This window comes from Haematobia irritans, chromosome 4 (assembly GCF_050003625.1).
Source record: "Haematobia irritans isolate KBUSLIRL chromosome 4, ASM5000362v1, whole genome shotgun sequence".
Taxonomy (NCBI): domain Eukaryota; kingdom Metazoa; phylum Arthropoda; class Insecta; order Diptera; family Muscidae; genus Haematobia; species Haematobia irritans.
This window is the reverse complement of record NC_134400.1, coordinates 179,626,978-179,647,215: the sequence shown is the minus strand read 5'-3', so window position 1 is coordinate 179,647,215 and position 20,238 is coordinate 179,626,978. Positions and strand designations below refer to the sequence as shown.

The window sequence follows — 20,238 nt, the reverse complement described above, 5'->3', positions numbered from 1 at the left end:
GGGACTTCATACATGGTATATGTTATTTACTCTCTACATCTACGGAAGTAGCAATATACTTTATAGGGCCTTTCTTATGCATCCCTTTTGCGAATATTAAAAAACGAAACATAAAAGGAGCATCCTGTGAAATCCTTTTGGGAACGTGTACAACAAAGGCAATTGATATAATATAAGGATTTTATGAAATTTCCATTTTTATGTTTACTACATTTTAATTTGTAATATATTGCATTGGATTACATGACGCTACGTAAATTTTTTTTAGAAATTAATTTCAACTGCATCGAATTTAATTTTCTCCTCAAGGAGGCTCCGGAAATCAAATCTAAGGACCGGTTTATATGGGCCTATATGTTAGAGATTATATATACTAGGTTAGGTTAGGTTAGGTTAGGTGACAGCCCGAAGTATCAGGCTCACTTAGACTATTCAGTCCATTGTGATACCACATTGGTGAACTTCTCTCTTATCACTGAGTGCTGCCCGATTCGATGTTAAGCTCAATGACAAGGGACCTCCTTTTCATAACCGAGTCCGAACGGCGTTCCACATTGCAGTGAAACCACTTGGAGAAGGTTTGAAACCCTCAGAAATGTCACCAGCATTACTGAGGTGGGATAATCCACCGCTGAAAAACTTTTTGGTGTTCGGTCGAAGCAGGAATCGGACCCACGACCTTGTGTATGCAAGGCGGGCATGCTAACCATTGCATCACGGTGGCTCCCTTATATATACTAACATCATGTACCAAATTTTCGGATCGGGTCGGATAAAATTTGCTTTTCCACAATTTCTCCGGACACGGTTACCACAGTTGGTAGAATTCTACCAAAAATGGTAGATTTCTTGATGTTTTGATAGATTTTGCAAAAAATTCATCTCCTCAATTTGCTATAAAAATAAAATTTTGAAAAATTTCTAAAGAAATAATCTTTTCCCCAAATTTTCTATAGAAATAAAATTAATACAAAATTCATTATATAAATTTTGACAAAATTTTCTATAGAAATACAATGTTGACAAAATGTTCTATAGAAATAAAATTTAGATAAAGTTTTCTATAGAAATAAAATTTTGACAATATTTTCTATAGATTAAATTTTGACAAAAATTTCTATAGAAACAACATTTTGACAGATGTAAAATGTTGACAAAATTTTCTAAAAAAAAATAGAATGTTGGCAAAATTTTCTATAGAAATAAAATTTTGACCAAATTCCCTATAGAAATAAAATTGTGACAAAATTTTATATAAACATAATGTTTTGACAAAATTTCGACAAAAATTTCTATAGAATCAAAATTTTTACCAAATTTTTATAGAAATAAAATTCTGACAAAATTTTTTATAGGCATACAATTTTGACAAAATTTTTTATAGACGTAAAATTTTGACAAAATTTTCAATAAAAATAAAATTTTCTACACAAATAAAATTTTGACAACATTTTCTATAGAAATAAAATTTTGACGAAAATGTCTATAGAAATAAAATTTTGACAAATTTTTCTATAGAAATAAAATTTTGCCAAAAATTTCTATAGAAACAAAATTTTGACAGACGTAAAATTTTGACAAAATTTTCTATAGAAATAAAATTTTGACAAAATTTTCTATAGAAATAAAATTTTGACAAAATTTTCTATAGAAATAAAATTTTTACAAAATTTTCTATAGAAATAAAATTTTGATAAAATTTTCTATAGAAATAAAATTTTGACAATATTTTCTATAGATTAAATTTTGACAAAAATTTCTATAGAAACAACAGTTTGACAGATGTAAAATGTTGACAAAATTTTCTAAAAAAATTAGAATGTTGGCAAAATTTTCTATAGAAATAAAATTTTGACCACATTCCCTATAGAAATAAAATTGTGACAAAATTTTATATAAACATAATGTTTTGACAAAATTTCGACAAAAATTTCTATAGAATCAAAATTTTTACCAAATTTTTATAGAAATAAAATTCTGACAAAATTTTTTATAGACATACAATTTTGACAAAATTTTTTATAGACGTAAAATTTTGACAAAATTTTCAATAAAAATAAAATTTTCTACACAAATAAAATTTTGACAACATTTTCTATAGAAATAAAATTTTGACGAAAATGTCTATAGAAATAAAATTTTGACAATTTTATTTCTATAGACATAAAATTTTGCCAAAAATTTCTATAGAAACAAAATTTTGACAGACGTAAAATTTTGACAAAATTTTCTATAGAAATAAAATTTTGACAAAATTTTCTATAGAAATAAAATTTTGACAAAATTTTCTATAGAAATAAAATTTTTACAAAATTTTCTATAGAAATAAAATGTTGATAAAATTTTCTATAGAAATAAAATTTTGACAAAATTTTCTATAGTAATAAAACTTTGACAAAATTTTCTTTAGAAATAAAATTGTGACAAAAATTTATATAAACATAATATTTGGACAAAATTTCGAAAAAAATTTCTATAGAATCAAAATTTTGACCAAATTTTTATAGAAATAAAATTCTGACAAATTTTTTTATAGACATAAAATTTTGACAAAATTGTCTATAGAAATAAAATTTTGACAAAATTTTCTATAGAAATAAAATTTTCTACACAGATAAAATTTTGAGAAAATTTTCTATAGAAATAAAATTTTGACAAAATTGTCTATAGAAATAAAATTTTGACAAAATTTTCTATAGAAGTAAATTTTTGACAAAATTTTCTATAAAAGTAAAAATGTGACAAAATTCTCTATAAAAATAAATTTTTGACAAAATGTTCTATAGATTAAATTTTGACAAAAATTTCTATAGAAACAAAATTTTGACAGACGTAAAATGGTGACAAAATTTTCTATAGAAATAAAATTTTGACAACATTTTCTATAGAAATAAAATTTTGACAAAATTTTCTATAGAAATAAAACTTTGACAAAATTTTCTATAGGTATAAAATTTTGACCAAATTTTCTATAGAAATAAAATTTTGACCAAATTTTCTATAGAAATAAAATTGTGACAAAATTTTCTATAGAAGTAAATTTTTGACAAAATTTTCTATAAAAGTAAAAATGTGACAAAATTCTCTATAAAAATAAATTTTTGACAAAATGTTCTATAGATTAAATTTTGACAAAAATTTCTATAGAAACAAAATTTTGACAGACGTAAAATGGTGACAAAATTTTCTATAGAAATAAAATTTTGACAAAATTTTCTATAGAAATAAAATTTTTACAAAATTTTCTATAGAAATAAAATTTTTACAAAATTTTCTATAGAAATAAAATTTTGACAACATTTTCTATAGAAATAAAATTTTGACAAAATTTTCTATAGAAATAAAACTTTGACAAAATTTTCTATAGGTATAAAATTTTGACCAAATTTTCTATAGAAATAAAATTTTGACCAAATTTTCTATAGAAATAAAATTGTGACAAAAATTTATATAAACATAATGTTTGGACAAAATTTCGAAAAAAATTTCTATAGAATCAAAATTTTGACCAAATTTTTATAGAAATAAAATTCTGACAAATTTTTTTATAGACATAAAATTTTGACAAAATTGTCTATAGAAATAAAATTTTGACAAAATTTTCTATAGAAATAAAATTTTCTACACAACTAAAATTTTGAGAAAATTTTCTATAGAAATAAAATTTTGACAAAATTGTCTATAGAAATAAAATTTTGACAAAATTTTCTATAGAAGTAAATTTTTGACAAAATTTTCTATAAAAGTAAAAATGTGACAAAATTCTCTATAAAAATAAATTTTTGACAAAATGTTCTATAGATTAAATTTTGACAAAAATTTCTATAGAAACAAAATTTTGACAGACGTAAAATGGTGACAAAATTTTCTATAGAAATAAAATTTTGACCAAATAAAATTTTGACAAAATTAATAAAAAATTTTATTTCTATAGAAAATTTTGTCAAAATTTTATTTCTATAGACAATTTTGTCAAAATTTTATGTCTATAAAAAAATCCGTCAGAATTTTATTTCTATAAAAATTTGGTCAACATTTTGATTCTATAGAAATGTTTGTCGAAATTTTGTCAAAACATTGTGTTTATATAAAATTTTGTCAAAATTTCTATAGTAATAAAATTTTGACAAAATTTTATATAAACACAATGTTTTGACAAAATTTCGACAAACATTTCTATAGAATCAAAATGTTGACCAAATTTTTATAGAAATAAAATTCTGACGGATTTTTTTATAGACATAAAATTTTGACAAAATTGTCTATAGAAATAAAATTTTGACAAAATTTTCTATAGAAATAAAATTTTCTACACAAATACAATTTTGAGAAAATTTTCTATAGAAATAAAATTTTGACAAAATTGTCTATAGAAATAAAATTTTGACAAAATTGTCTATAGAAGTAAATTTTTGACAAAATTTTCTATAAAAGTAAAAATTTGACAAAATTCTCTATAAAAATAAATTTTTGACAAAATTTTCTATAGATTAAATTTTGACAAAAATTTCTATAGAAACAAAATTTTGACAGACGTAAAATGGTGACAAAGTTTTCTATAGAAATAAAATTTTGACCAAATTTTCTATAGAAATAAAATTGGGACAAAATTTTATATAAACAGAATGTTTTGACAAAATTTCGACAAACATTTCTATAGAATCAAAATTTTGACCAAATTTTTAGAGAAATAAAATTCTGACAAAATTTTTTATAGACGTAAAATTTTGACAAAATTGTCTATAGAAATAAAATTTTGACAAAATTTTCTATAGAAATAAAATTTTCTACACAAATAAAATTTTGAGAAAATTTTCTATAGAAATAAAATTTTGACAAAATTGTCTATAGAAATAAAATTTTGACAAAATTTTCTATAGAAATAAATTTTTGACAAAATTTTCTATAAAAGTAAAAATTTGACAAAATTCTCTATAGAAATAAATTTTTGACAAAATTTTCTATAGATTAAATTTTGACAAAAATTTCTATAGAAACAAAATTTTGACAGACGTAAAATGGTGAAAAAATTTTCTATAGAAATAAAATGTTGACCAAATTTTCTATAGAAAAAAAATTGTGACAAAATGTTATATAAACATAATGTTTTGACAAAATTTCGACAAAAATTTCTATAGAATCAAAATTTTGACCAAAGTTTTATAGAAATAAAATTCTGACAAAATTTTTATAGACGTAAAATTTTGACAAAATTGTTTATAAATGTAAAATTTTGACAAAATTGTTTATAGATGTAAAATTTTGACACAATATTCGATAAAAGTAAACTTTTCTATAGAAATAAAATAAAAACAAAAATTGGCCAAGATTTTTTCTATAGAAAACTTTTAAATAAGCAAAAAATATGATCGAAATATTTTTTATTTATTAATCTTGCTAGATTTTTGGTAAAATTTTCTTTAAATTTCTTTAGATTATCGTTGGCATGAGTGGCAACCTTGTCTGGTGGTCGATTGATGTGGGGGCTATAATACAAATACAAGTGGTCCAATTTGGCCTATTTACAATACCATCCATCTTACACAATAGGAAAGTCCAAAGTTTCAAATCGATAGTTTATTTCGTTCAAAAGTTACCGTGTTTTCCACAGAAATTAAATAAAAAAATATTGTGTCCTGAGATGTTGTATGTAAAAAATTGGGTTTTCATTGAAGATAATAAAAGCCATATCAAAATTACAATTCAATATGCGTATGTGGGACCACTCAATTCTTTTTATAATTCCCACAGACACACACTCACACAGTTGCAATTTGTCTCACTTCTCTATATGTCCAACTGACTGCTATCGCTTTTACCTTGTGTTTCTCCTTAAACAAATGGGTTGGGTTCATATGCAAAATTTGTCCAAAATCCTAGAAGTATTTGTGTACCATTTTACTCCAGTAAACAAATGCAGTAGATATTAGGATGGTACAAGCACTCTCAAGGTATGCGCCTGAATGACAGACAAACAACTGGACCAAAGAGAAAAATTATTTGATTCTGGTAACGAGAACTTAGTTGAGGTACTTGGACGTGCTCAAGTTGTAGTTATCACATTAACACACAGTACATCAAGAGAGTATGCCATTGAGACTTTGTGTGAGAGGTTGTACAGAGAGAAAGAGTCCAGCATTCATAGGCTAAAGTGAAATGGTGAAGGTTGTGATTTAACAACAAAAACAATAGCTATTGTACACTTTGCAATCAGTGTTGTTAGATTAGGAGATTTTTCCCTATAATGGAGATTTTTTTCTCTTGGTTGGGGATATTTTTTTTAACAAGTGAAAAAGAAAAAAATTATTATGTCTACTGAAATGTGAATGAAATCCGCATGACATTTGCGTTCGTAATACAGTTTAGTTAAAATTTCCTAAAATTAACCTAAAATTTCTAAAACTAACCAAAATGTTCTTTCCGGGAAAATGAAAAATTAAACTGGGAGGAAATAAAACAAAAGTATAAAACTACGTTAATTTGGTTCTAAATGTTTTCAATGTGAAGTGAAGAAGAAAACCCTTTCAAAGATTCTTTATATAAAGATGGCATTTTTTATAGCAAACACACATCAACAGTTGACCATTTGGCAGACTTGTTAAAGTCCTTATCAATGAAAGAATTCGATAATATGAGGTTGTTTTTATGTTTTTGTAAAATGAAATTTATATACATAAAATTATTATATGCATTATTCTTTGGGGATTTTTTCTCTCGAAAAAATCTGGCAACCGTGCTTGCAATAGGTTTGGTACAAATATAAGCGTTTTACATTTTATCAATTTTAAAGTAAAAAATTGATTCACATATATCAACTACTACATAAAAAATAAGAATACCAATTAATTCGTTAATATAAAATTAATTAAAAACCAAACAAATGAAAATTCTTTCGAAGCATTAAAACATATTTACCATAAACCTGCCCCAAACGCCGCTGCATCAAATAACTAAAGCATATTAAGATGGGAGCAACACAAATTAATGACCACATCCCACTACCCATATCACATCTCCAAAGCCCATATAACACTCCCATCGATAAGGATTTTACAGAGCGAGGGCATTGGCATGACAGCATTGGCATTCAACAACAACCTGCATCTGTGTTTTATTTGTTTTTGGCGTAAAAAAAACGACAAGAAAATATATCCACCAAAATTGCATTAAAAATTTATTGAATAAAGGTGTGTCGTTTCAATTCAACCGAAAGTTATCCATATTGTCTTTAGGGTTTATGGTATTTTTGTCCCATTGCTCGTGAATATAACCACAAATCATCCAAACAAAAAACAAACAAAATCCTTCCACAATAATGGCGGCAACGACAGTGACAACATTAAACAGAGGTAATTGGAATGGGCATTTTTATGGGACCACAAAAATATGACTATTAAATTGAGAGGGTGTTTTATATTCAATGAATTCACAAGCAATGTTCAATTTAAAGTAAATGGAAGGATTATTTAAAAAAAAAAATACCAGAAGCTGTGGCTTGTGAATTTGAATTTTATTTGAACAAACAGACCAACATAAGTTGGGTGCAACGACTCAATCAAAACCACTCCCAGGAGCTCATCATTTTTATACCCTCCACCATAGGATTGGGGGTATATTAATTTTGTCATTCCGTTTGTAACACATCGAAATATTGATCTAAGATCCCATAAAGTACATATATTCTGGGTCGTGGTGAAATTCTGAGTCGATCTGAGCATGTCCGACCGTCCGTCCGTCTGTTGAAATCACGCTAATTTCCGAACGAAACAAGCTATCGATTTGAGACTTGGCACAAGTAGTTGTTATTGATGTAGGTCGGATGGTATTGCAAATGGGCCATATCGGTGCACTTTTACGTATAGCTCCCATATAAACGGACCCCCAAATTTGGCTTGCGAGGCCTTTAAAAGAAGCAAATTTCATCCGATCCGGCTGAAATTTGGTACATGGTGTTAGTATATGGTCTCTAACAACCATGCAAAAATTGGTTCACATCGGTCCATAATTATATATAGCCCCCATATAAACCGATCCCCCGATTTGTCTTGCGGAGCCTCTAAGAGAAGCAAATTTCATCCGATCCGGCTGAAATTTGGTACATGATGTTAGTATATGGTCTCCAATGACCATGCAAAAATTGGTCCATATCGGTCCATAATTATATATAGCCCCCATATAAACCGATTCCCTGATTTGGTTTCCAGAGCCTCTAAGAGAAACAAATTTCTTCCGATCCGGCTGAAATTTGATACATGATGTTAGTATATGGTCTCCAATGACCATGGAAAAATTGGTCCATATCGGTCCATAATTATATATAGCCCCCATATAAACCGATCACCAGATTTGACCTCCGGAGCCTCTTGGAAGACCAAAATTCATCTGATTCAGTTGAAATTTGGTACTTGATGTTAATATATGGCCTCAAACACCCATGCAAAAATTGGTCGATATGGGTCCATAATTATATATAGGCCCCATATAAACCGATCCCCAGACTTGACCTCCGGAGCTCCTTCGAAGAGCAAAATTCTTCCCATTCGGTTTAAATTTGGTACGTGATGTTTGTATATGGTATCCAACAACCATGCAGGAATTGATTCCTATCAGTACATAAATATATATAGCTCCCATATAAACCGATCGCCAGATTTGACCTCCGGTGCCTTTTGGAGAAGCAAAATTCATCCGATCTGGTTGAAATTTGGTACGTGGTGGTAGTATACGATATTTAACAACCATGCCAAAAGTGGTCCATAACATATCCCCCGTATGGACTAACTTACAATGTAGAAGACGGTGTTAAGGATTTTTTAAGGGCGTTTTCGATTCGCAAAAATATGTTGCCTTTGTGTTACACTACTTTCTCCCTAATTGACATTTTGGCCAAATGATAGTGTAATTCTAAAGTTATTATTAATTTATAATATTGTGAGGTATAAAGTATCCAAAAATCTATGACAGTGTCCTTGATATCTTGCAATCAATTTCGAGAATGTTGCACCTTTTTTCCCAACTATCTATTTCACATCCAACTATCTATTTCCGAATATATAAAGTATATTCCTGATCATATATTCTGATCAAGAGTATAAATCACAGGCCAAATTCGAAGATAGACTATATCAGGATTTAATATAGCTCCCATATTTGTGGTCTTTGATTTCTAGAAACCGTAGTTTTTATCCGATTTCCCTAAAATTGGAAATAATTAGGTATTCAGGACCGCAAGTATGGTGTGCCGAATATGAATTTGTTGGCTTTTTGATATCGATAGATACTGATACGGATGAAAGTATTTTATTTTAGTTCGTATATGTTACATACCAGTCTCCCGACTTATCTTCTTGTTACATACCAGTCTCCCGACTTATCTTCCTACTTAAATTTTCAACCTTAGGGTCGATTTCAAGTAGATATTATTCTATGTAAAGAACGCGTTTAAAATACAATGTTGAAAAACATTTCTTTCTATGGAAATAGAATTTTGCGAAAATTATCGAGAGAAAATCTTGACAAAAGTTTGCATAGAAATAAAATTTTGACAAGATTTTCTATAGAAATAAAATTTCTACTAAATTGTCTATAGAAATAAAATTTCTGCAAAATGTCCTATAGAAATAAAATTTTGACAAAATTTTCTGTAGAAATAAATTTTTTACAAAGTTTTCTATAGAAATAAAATTTTGACAAATTTTTCTATAGACACAAAATTGTGACATAATTTTCTATAGAAATAAAATGTTGACAAAATTTCCTATAAAAAAAAAATTTTGACAAAATTTTCTATAGATATAAATTTTAAAAAAAATTCTACAGAAATAAAATTTTGATGACAAAATTTCCCACAGAAATAAAATTTTGACAAAATTTTCTATAGAAATAAAATTTTGACAAAATTTCCCATAGAAATAAAATTTTGACAAAATTTGCTATAGAAATAAAATTTTAATAAAATTTTCTATAGAAAGTGATATATATTTGTTTTGATGAACAAATTTTCTATTGAAACAAAATGATTACAAAATTTTCTATAGAAATAAAATTTTGACGAAATTTCCTTTAGAAATAAAATTTTGACAAAATTTTCTATAGAAATAAAATTTTGACAAAATTTCCTTTAGAAATAAAATTTTGACAAAATTTCCTTTAGAAATAAAATTTTGACAAAATGTTCTATAGAAATAAAATTTTGACAAAATTTCCTATAGAAATAAAATTTTAACAAAATTTTCTATAGAAATAAAATTTTAACAAAATGTTCTATAGAAATAAAATTTTGACAAAATTTCCAATAGAAATATAATTTTAACAAAATGTTCTATAGAAATAAAATTTTGAAAAATGTTCTATAGAAATAAAATTTTGACACAATTTTCTATATAAATAAAATTTTGACAAAATTTCCGATAGAAATAAAATTTTGCAAAATTTCTTTTAGAAATAAAATTGTGAAAAAAAAATCTGTAAAAATAAATTTTTTACAAAGTTTTCTATTGAAATAAAATATTGACAAAATTTTGTATAGAAAGTCATATATATTTGTTTTGATGACAAAATTTTCTATAGAAACAAAAAGTACTTAAATTTTCTATATATATAGAAATAAAATTTTGGCACAACTTTCTATGGAAATAGAACTTTGCGAAAATTATCGAGAGAAAATCTTGACAAAAGTTTGCATAGAAATAAAATTTTGACAAAATTTTCTATAGAAATAAAATTTCTACTAAATTGTCCATAGAAATAAAATTTCTGCAAAATTTTCTGTAGAAATATAATTTTGACAAAATTTTCTATAGACATAAAATTGTGACAACATTTTCTATAGACACAAAATTGTGACATAATTTTCTATAGAAATAAAATGTTGACAAAATTTTCTATAGAAATAAAATTTTGACAAAATTTCCTATAAAAATAAAATTTTGACAAAATTTTCTATAGAAATAAAATTTTAACAAAATTTTCTATAAAAATAAAATTTTGAACAAAATTTTCTATAAAAATAAAATTTTGAACAAAAATTCTACAGAAATAAATTTTTTACAAAGTTTTCTATAGAAATAAAATTTTGACAAAATTTTCTATAGAAAGTGATATATATTTGTTTTGATGAAAAAATTTTCTATAGAAACAAAATGATTACACAATTTTTTACAAAAAAAGTAAAATTTTGACGAAATTTCTTTTAGAAACAAAATTTTGACAAAATGCTCTATAGAAATAAAATTTTGACAAAATTTCCTTTAGAAATAAAATGTTGACAAAATGTTCTATAGAAATAAAATTTTGACAAAATTTCCTATAGAAATAAAATTTTGACAAAATTTTCTATAGAAATAAAATTTTGAAAAAATTTCCTATAGAAATAAAATTTTAACAAAATGTTCCATAGAAATAACATTTTGGCAAAATTTCCTTTAGAAATAAAATTTTGACAAAATGTTCTATAGAAACAAAGTGATGACAAAATTTCCTATAGAAATAAAATTTTGACAAAATTTTCTATAGAAATAAAATTTTGACAAAATTTTCTATAAAAATAAAATTTTGACAAAATTTCCTATAGAAATAAAATTTTGACAAAATTTCTTATAGAAATAAAATTTTGACATAATTTTCTATAGAAATAAAATTTTGACAAAATTTCCCAAATTTTCTATAGAAATAAAATTTTGACAAAATTTTTTATAGAAATAAAATTTTGACCAAATTTTCTGAAGAAATAAATAAAAAATAAAATTTTGACATATTATTGTATAGAAATAAGGTGATGGCACAATTTTCTATAGGAATACAATTTTGACAAAAGATTGTATAGAAATAAAATGATGACAAAATTGGACTTTTGCGCCTGGGGTCTTTTGATCATCTCAAGACTGAGCTTCGCCAAAATACCGCGGTACCACGATAGTCGTGTGATGGCTTTGTCGGCTGTTTGAAAGCCATAATTCGTGCCAAAGGTAGTCAATCTAAACTTCTTCATCAAAAATTTGATATTATTTTTGACAGTTTGACAATACATATAATGCTATACTTTGTGGCATTACATGAAAGCATCCCCGTACTTTCAACCTACAGTCACTTATTCTGATGGATGCTTAATATTCAATTTCAATTTACTAATTGATATTTTCCTTTCGACCCATCAGCCATATCATAAATTCCAACAACATTTCCCTACCTAAGCACATAAATTGGTGGATTTTAAGGGCATTAGCTTCCCTAATATTTGTATAGCAGGTTTTAGGAGAAAATTTAATCCAACTGGCCATGTTTATATCATTCCCTTTATTTATCCCTTAGGTGCAATTATTATTTAAGACCATACAAATAGTTGTATTTGTGCTTATGTGCACTCACACAGTCACACACACACTCGCATACATGCAAATACCTACAGTCATATATACTATTTGTTTATCATTTCATAGAGAAGATATAATGTTTGTCGTCCTTGGAGGAAATATCATATGATTACTTAGGCACCAAACTTCTTTAACTTCAATAGTTGCAATCTAGAAGCAAATTTCCAATAAAGCTTGGCGTTCTGCAATCTCCTTTTACAGCCTATTGCTTATCGGCGGCAATCATCATATAGCCAAAGGATATTCAATGTACTTAAGTAGGAATATGCACACATAAGTTTATGCTTTACGACTACATATTCACGTAAGGAGAAAAATCTGAATCTGACTTCATAAACCAGAAAATTGTTATGGCCTTTCGTTTTTGGCTCTCTGCCAAATGCTTGTATTTCATTGACTACGAAATATCCTTTGAACCCTAAACAACATCATGGAATAATAATGTTTAGGATCAATAATACTAATATGGGTGATGGGTGTATTATCCTTTCAGTCGATTGTCAGTATACAGAATTGAGTGTTTTAGTATTTTATACCAAATCGTGCCAACACTCAATTTTACTTTAATCTGAAGATTTTCGCTTCCACTTAAGTATATCAGCTTCGAGCCAAAGGACTACTTAAAAATGAAGACATTTTTAGGGAGCTATCTAAAATTAACGGATGAAGCATAAAGTTTTACTAACTAGTTTAGAATTTCTTAAAATTTGTGAATTTTACCAATAATGCGCCCATCTTGATGATGATATGTGTGCAACAATGTAAATCGCTACATTTTTACTTTGTTTTTTATACCCACCACCATAGAATGGTGACGGGGGTATAATAAGTTCGTCATTCCGTTTGTAACACATTGAAATACGATATAACGATGTCCGTCTGTCTGTCTGTTGTAATCACGCTACAGTCTTCAATAATGAAGCAATCGTGCTGAAATTTGGCACAAACTCTGCAGGCAGGTCAAGTTCGAAGATGGGCTATATCGGTCCAGGTTTTGCTATAGTTCCCATATAAACCGACCGCCCGATTTGGGGTCTTGGGCTTATAGAAATCGTAGTTTTTATTTGCCTGAAATTTGAAATCTAGAGGTATTTTATGACCATAAAGAGGTGAGCCAAAAATAGTGAGTATCGGTCCATGTTTTGGTATAGCCCCCATATAGACCGATCTCCCAATGTTACTTCTTGGGCTTATAGAAACCGCAGTTTTTATTCAATTTACCTGAAATTGGAAATCTAGAGGTATTGTAGGACCACAAATACGTGTGCCAGAAATTGTGAGTATCGGTCCATATTTTGGTATAGACCCCATATAGACCGATCTCCCGATTTTACTTCTTGGGCTTATAGAAACCGTAGTTTTTATCCAATTTGTCTGAAATTGGAAATCTAGAGGTATTTTAGGACCATAAAGAGGTGTGCCGAAAATGGTGAGTATCGGTCCATATTTTGGTATAGCCCCCATATAGACCGATTTCCCGATTTTACTTCTTGGGCTTATAGAAACCGCAGTTTTTATTCAATTTACCTGAAATTGGAAATCTAGAGGTATTGTAGGACCACAAATACGTGTGCCAAAAATTTTGAGTATCGGTCCATATTTTGGTATAGCCCCCATATAGACCGATCTCCCGATTTTACTTCTTGGGCTTTTATCCTATTTGCCTGAAATTGGAAATCTAGAGGTATTTTCGGGTCATAAAGAGTTGTGCCGAAAACGGTGAGTATCGGTCAATATTTTAGTATAGCCCCCATAAAAACGATCTTCCGATTTAACTCCTTGGGTTTCTAGAAATTGTAAATATTCTGGTATTTTAAGCTCACAAAAACGTGTATCGGATTAAGTTTTTATCGGTCCATTTGGTAATGCCTCCATATAGACCGACTTCACTTCTTGAGGGTGTAGAAGACGCACTGATCATGAAAATTGCTTGAAACTCAATGTAAAATTTCCAGATTTTACTTCTACAGATTTAAGATTTCAAATCAAGACGTTATTTTATAATTTTCTTGCACACTTACAAGAGATGTTAATGATTCCTCTAAAACTCAAACAAAAATGGTTCTTATAAATCCAGAATCTGATATAGTCCTCATAGGTGAAATCTTTAAATTTATCTTCGGGAAGTGTCCACAAGTCCTCAAGCCCTCCTGAAATTTCAAAGGAAACCCTAATATTTGGTTCATGGTGTTGGGTATTTAAGATTCGGCCCGGCCGAATTTAGTGCTGTATATACTTGTTTTTTATTTTATTGATCACAAATAGAATATCGGAAAAATAATCAGGCTCTGCTGTATTTTCGCCCATTCCTGACGAAGCGCCGTCTTGAGATGATGGACACTTTGGTATATTTTAGTGCGAACCTTAGTCGCCAAAATGCACCACACAAACAATTCCAACGTATTGAGTTCCGGATATGCATATGTTTGTAACACCCAGAAGGAGACGAGATAGACACATGGTGTCTCTGGCAATAATGCTTAGGGTGGGTCCCTGAGTCGATATAACCATGTCTATCTGTCTGTGAACACATTTTTGTGATCAAAGTCTAGGTCGCAATTTAAGTCCAATCGCCTTCAAATTTGGCACATATTCCTAATTTGGGTCAGAATAGAACCCTATTGATTTTGGAAGAAATCGGTTCAGATTTAGATATAGCTCCCATATATATCTTTCGCCCGATATGCACTAATATGGACCCAGCAGCCAGATTTTTGGCCGAATTTGGTTGCAATTTTGCACTGTGCAAAATTTTATTGAAATCGGTTCAGATTTGGATACATCTCCCATATATAGCTTTCGCCCGATTTACACTCATATCACCACAGAGGCCAATTTTTAACTCCGCTTTAGTTGAAATTTTCCACAGGGAGTAGAATTAGTATTGTAGCTATGCGTGCCAAATTTGGTTGAAATCGGTTCAGATTTAGATATAGCTCCCACATATATGTTTTTCTGATATCGACAAAAATGGTCAAAATACCAACATTTTCCTTGTAAAATCACCACTGCTTAGTCGAAAAGTTGTAAAAATGACTCTAATTTTCCTAAACTTCTAATACATATATATCGAACGATAAATCAAAAATAAACTTTTGCGAAGTTTCCTTAAAATTGCCTCAGACTTAAATGTTTCCCATATTTTTTTACTAACATTGTGTTCCACCCTAGTCCATTAGCCGACTTAAATTTTGAGTCTATAGATTTTGTAAAAGTCTATCAAATTCTGTCCAAATCGAGTGATATTTAAATGTATGTATTTGGGACAAACCTTTATATATAGCACCCAACACATTTGACAGATGTGATATGGTATCGAAAATTTAGATCTACAAAGTGGTGCAGGGTATAATATAGTCGGCCCCGTCCGACTTTAGACTTTACTTACTTGTTTTTCAATATGTACGAGTATTGCAGTAGTTATCACGGTAACGAGCAATGGTACAAGAAAGAAAAGCGATAGCCACTTGTGGGTTTTCAGCCAAATATAAAGCATTCACGCTATCACGCTTGAATTCCATCACGAATAACGTAATTTCTGTATGCAATAAATGAAAATGCTTCCGTAAACTTTTAAGCAATAAAATGAACTGCCGCTGGAATATATCTGTCAGAAGAACGGCTTAGATGTGATGGCAACCTGAAGTACCCTAAAAAAAACAGTGAGCCAACCAAGACGGAAAATTTTGATTAATTTTGGGAAATTTTACTAAACTGTATTACAAACGCAAATGTCACGCCGATTTCGAAAAAAAATCATATTTATTTTTATTTCATTTGTTAAAGAATATATTGTAGTTCCGAAGGAAAAAGTAGCAGTTCAAAATTGTCAAAATGTCTTGAAGTATCATACGAAGTTCCAGATGGACGCATTATTGGTAAAATGTACAAATTTTAAGAAATTTGGAATTATTTTGTGGGCGACCCGAATTTAGTAAATATTTATGCTTCATTTGTGTTTTTAGTGCATTTAACTAATGTACACAAAAAAATTATTAAAATCAATAAAACTTTCTCAGAACATAATAATTCCATGAACTACAATAGAATTGAACTGGCTTTAGTGCCACTTCACTTTTTTTTGGGTGTAGGTTGCAATATCAATATATCAGCCACACTTTAATCTTGCATATTAGATCAATATTTTTTTCAGTGTAGTTTTGAGGTATTATGTATCGAAATTAAAACTTTTCATTGTGAGATATATTGACAAAGCTATTCACGAAAAGATAAATGTTTTGTTGATTGAAAAAAAAAAAACAAAACTTAAAATCGAAGATTTATTTTCTGTAAGTAGAGAACTTTATCTTAAGGAAATTTGTCCTTACTATTGTGTAAAATATATATCCTAAATAGATCAGGCTCATCGAAGAGCCTTGATAAATGCTTTGCTCATCATTACCTTTAAACCACTTCTCGTGTGTTCTTCGTGAATCATTTTGTTGAAGACAAACAAAAAAATATAGCAATCCAATAAAGTGCCATAAATTCCAACTATTCCTAAAATTTCACATCTGGTGTTAATCTCTTGATACTCGCCAAAAAAATTCCCCTTGCTCAATTGTGATGGCATAACAAATTTCGGCTGTCCATTCTTACCAACTATGAATGGAAATAAATCCTAGTTTTTTGTTGGCCTTGCGTTCTGTTTCTTTGAATTTCGACAGCTTTATTGTCGCTTTTCACCTATTTCATAGTTGTTATGACCTTAAGACAAGTGTAAACGAACTTTTCCTTCAGGCATGTGTATTTATGTGACCTTGGAGAATGAACGAACAACGAACATAGGCAAAATGAGGATAGGAATACATTAAGTTTCATGTCCCAAGTACTCTGCTATATTTGAGGAAACTTAAATGCGGATTCCATTGATTTATTTGATATTTGAATATATATATTGGGAAAATAAATCTCTAAAATCCCATACACTAAAAAGAAATAAAACCTTAATTCATTATAAAGAAAAAAAATTAAACAAAAAATAAATCACATTTTTATACCCACCACCATAGAATGTCATTCCGTTTGTAACACATCGAAATATCGATTTCCGACTATATAAAGTATATATATTCTTGATCAGGGAGAAATTCTAAGACGATATAACGATGTCCGACTGTCCGTCTGTCTGTCTGTTGTAATCACGCTACAGTCTTCAATAATGAAGCAATCGTGCTGAAATTTTGCACAAACTCGTCTTTTGTCTGCAGGCAGGTCAAGTTCGAAGATGGGCTATATCGGACCAGGTTTTAATATAGTCCCCATATAAACCGACCTCCCGATTTGGGGTCTTGGGCTTATAGAAATCGTAGTTTTTATCCAATTTGAAATCTAGAGGTATTTTATGACCATAAAGAGGTGTGCCAAAAATGGTGAGTGTCGGTCTATGTTTTGGTGTAGCCCCCATATAGACCGATCTCCCGATTTTACTTCTTGGGCTTATAGAAACCGCAGTTTTTATTCAATTTACCTGAAATTGGAAATCTAGAGGTATTGGAGGACCACAAATACGTGTGCCAAAAATTGTGAGTATCGGTCCATATTTTGGTATAGCTCCCATATAGACCGATCTCCCGATTTTACTTCTTGGGCTTATAGAAACCGCAGTTTTTATTCAATTTACCTGAAATTGGAAATCTAGAGGTATTGTAGGACCACAAATACGTGTGACAAAAATTGTGAGTATCGATCCATATTTTGGTATAGCCCCCATATAGACCGATCTCTCGATTTTACTTCTTGGGCTTATAGAAACCGCAGTTTTTATTCAATTTACCTGAAATTGGAAATCTAGAGGTATTGGAGGACCACAAATACATGTGCCAAAAATTGTGAGTATCCGTCCATGTTTTGGTATGGTCCCCATATAAACCGACCTCCCGATTTTACTTCTTGGGCTTATAGAAACCGCAGTTTTTATTCAATTTACCTGAAATTGGAAATCTAGAGGTATTGGAGGACCACAAATACATGTGCCAAAAATTGTGAGTATCGGTCCATATTTTGATATAGCCCCATATAGACCGATCTCCCGATTTTACTTCTTGGGCTTATAGAAACCGCAGTTTTTATTCAATTTACCTGAAATTGGAAATCTAGAGGTATTGGATGACCACAAATACGTGTGCCAAAAATTGTGAGTATCGGTCCATATGTTGGTATAGCCCCCATATAGACCGATCTCCCCATTTTACTTCTTGGGCTTAGAGAAACCGCAGTTTTTATTCAATTTACCTGAAATTGGAAATCTAGAGGTATTGGAGGACCACAAATACATGTGCCAAAAATTGTGAGTATCCGTCCATGCTTTGGTATGGTCCCCATATAAACCGACCTCCCGATTTTACTTCTTGGGCTTATAGAAACCGCAGTTTTTATTCAATTTACCTGAAATTGGAAATCTAGAGGTATTGGAGGACCACAAATACGTGTGCCAAAAATTGTGAGTATCGGTCCATATTTTGGTATAGCCCCATATAGACCGATCTCCCGATTTTACTTCTGGGGCTTATAGAAACCGCAGTTTTTATTCAATTTACCTGAAATTGGAAATCTAGAGGTATTTTAGGACCGTAAAGAGGTCTGCCGAAAATGGTGAGTATCGGTCCATAGTTTGGTATAGCCCCCATATAGACCGATTTCCCGATTTTACTTCTTGGGCTTCTAGAATGCGAAGTTTTTATCCTATTTGCCTGAAATTGGAAATCTAGAGGTATTTTCGGGTCATAAAGAGGTGTGCCGAAAACGGTGAGTATCGGTCCATGTTTTAGTATAGCTCCCATAAGAACGATTTCCCGATTTAACTCCTTGGGTTTCTAGAAACTATAGTTTTTATCTGATTTGCCTGAAATTGTAAATATTCTGGTATTTTAGGCTCACAAAAACGTGTATCGGATTAAGTTTTTTTCGGTCCATTTGGCAATGCCTCCATATAGACCGACTTCACTTCTTGAGGGTGTAGAAGGAGCACTGATCATGAAAATTGCTTGAAACTCAATGTAAGATTTCCCGATTTTACTTCTCGGGTGAAAATCTACAGATTTAAGATTTCAAATCAAGACGTTATTTTATAATATTCTTGCACACTTACAAGAGATGTTAATGATTCCTCTAAAACTCAAACAAAAATGGTTCTTATAAATCCAGAATCTGATATAGTACTCATAGGTGAAATCTTTAAATTTATCTTCGGGAAGTGTCCTCAAGTCCTCTAGCCCTCCTGAAATTGTAAAAGAAACCCTAATATTTGGTTCATGGTGGTGGGTATTTAAGATTCGGCCCTGCCGAACTTAGTGGTGTATATACTTGTTAGAGAAAATTTTGTCAACATTTTATTTCTAAAGAAATTTTGCCAACATTTTATTTCTATAGAAAATTTATCAATTTTTTTTTTCTATAGAAAATTGTATAAAAATTTTATTTTTTCGTCAAAATTTTATATCTGTAGAAAATTTTGTAAAATCTGTATTGCTATTGAAAATTTTGTAAAAATGTTACCTATAAAACCAGAAAAATTAAAAAAAAAAATATTTCTATAGAAAACGTTTCCAATTTTTTTTATAGAAAATTTTTCGTAAATTTTATTTCTGTAGAAAATTTTTCAAAATTTTATTTCTATTGAAATTTTTTTCAAAATATTTTTCTATAGAAATTTTTTTCCCAAATTTTGTTGCTATAGGGAATTGAGGCATCTCTTAGTAGCGAGAGGAATGTTTCCCAAAATCTACCAAAATATCAAGAATTCTACCAATCTACCAAACAGTAAAAAATCTACCATATTTGGCAGAATTCTACCAACTGTGCTAGCATAATATTTGGATCAGTCATCCTGAGAAAGTGTATTTCATAAAATCCACCTGAAATTCAA

The 20,238-nt window shown here is 29.2% G+C and overlaps 1 protein-coding gene across 9 annotated transcripts in view; it reads left to right on the top strand.

Annotated features, from left to right (window-relative positions):
• Nucleotides 1–20,238, top strand: part of LOC142232789 (uncharacterized) — a 288,220-nt gene that overhangs the window by 262,445 nt on the left and 5,537 nt on the right. The window lies entirely within an intron of this gene.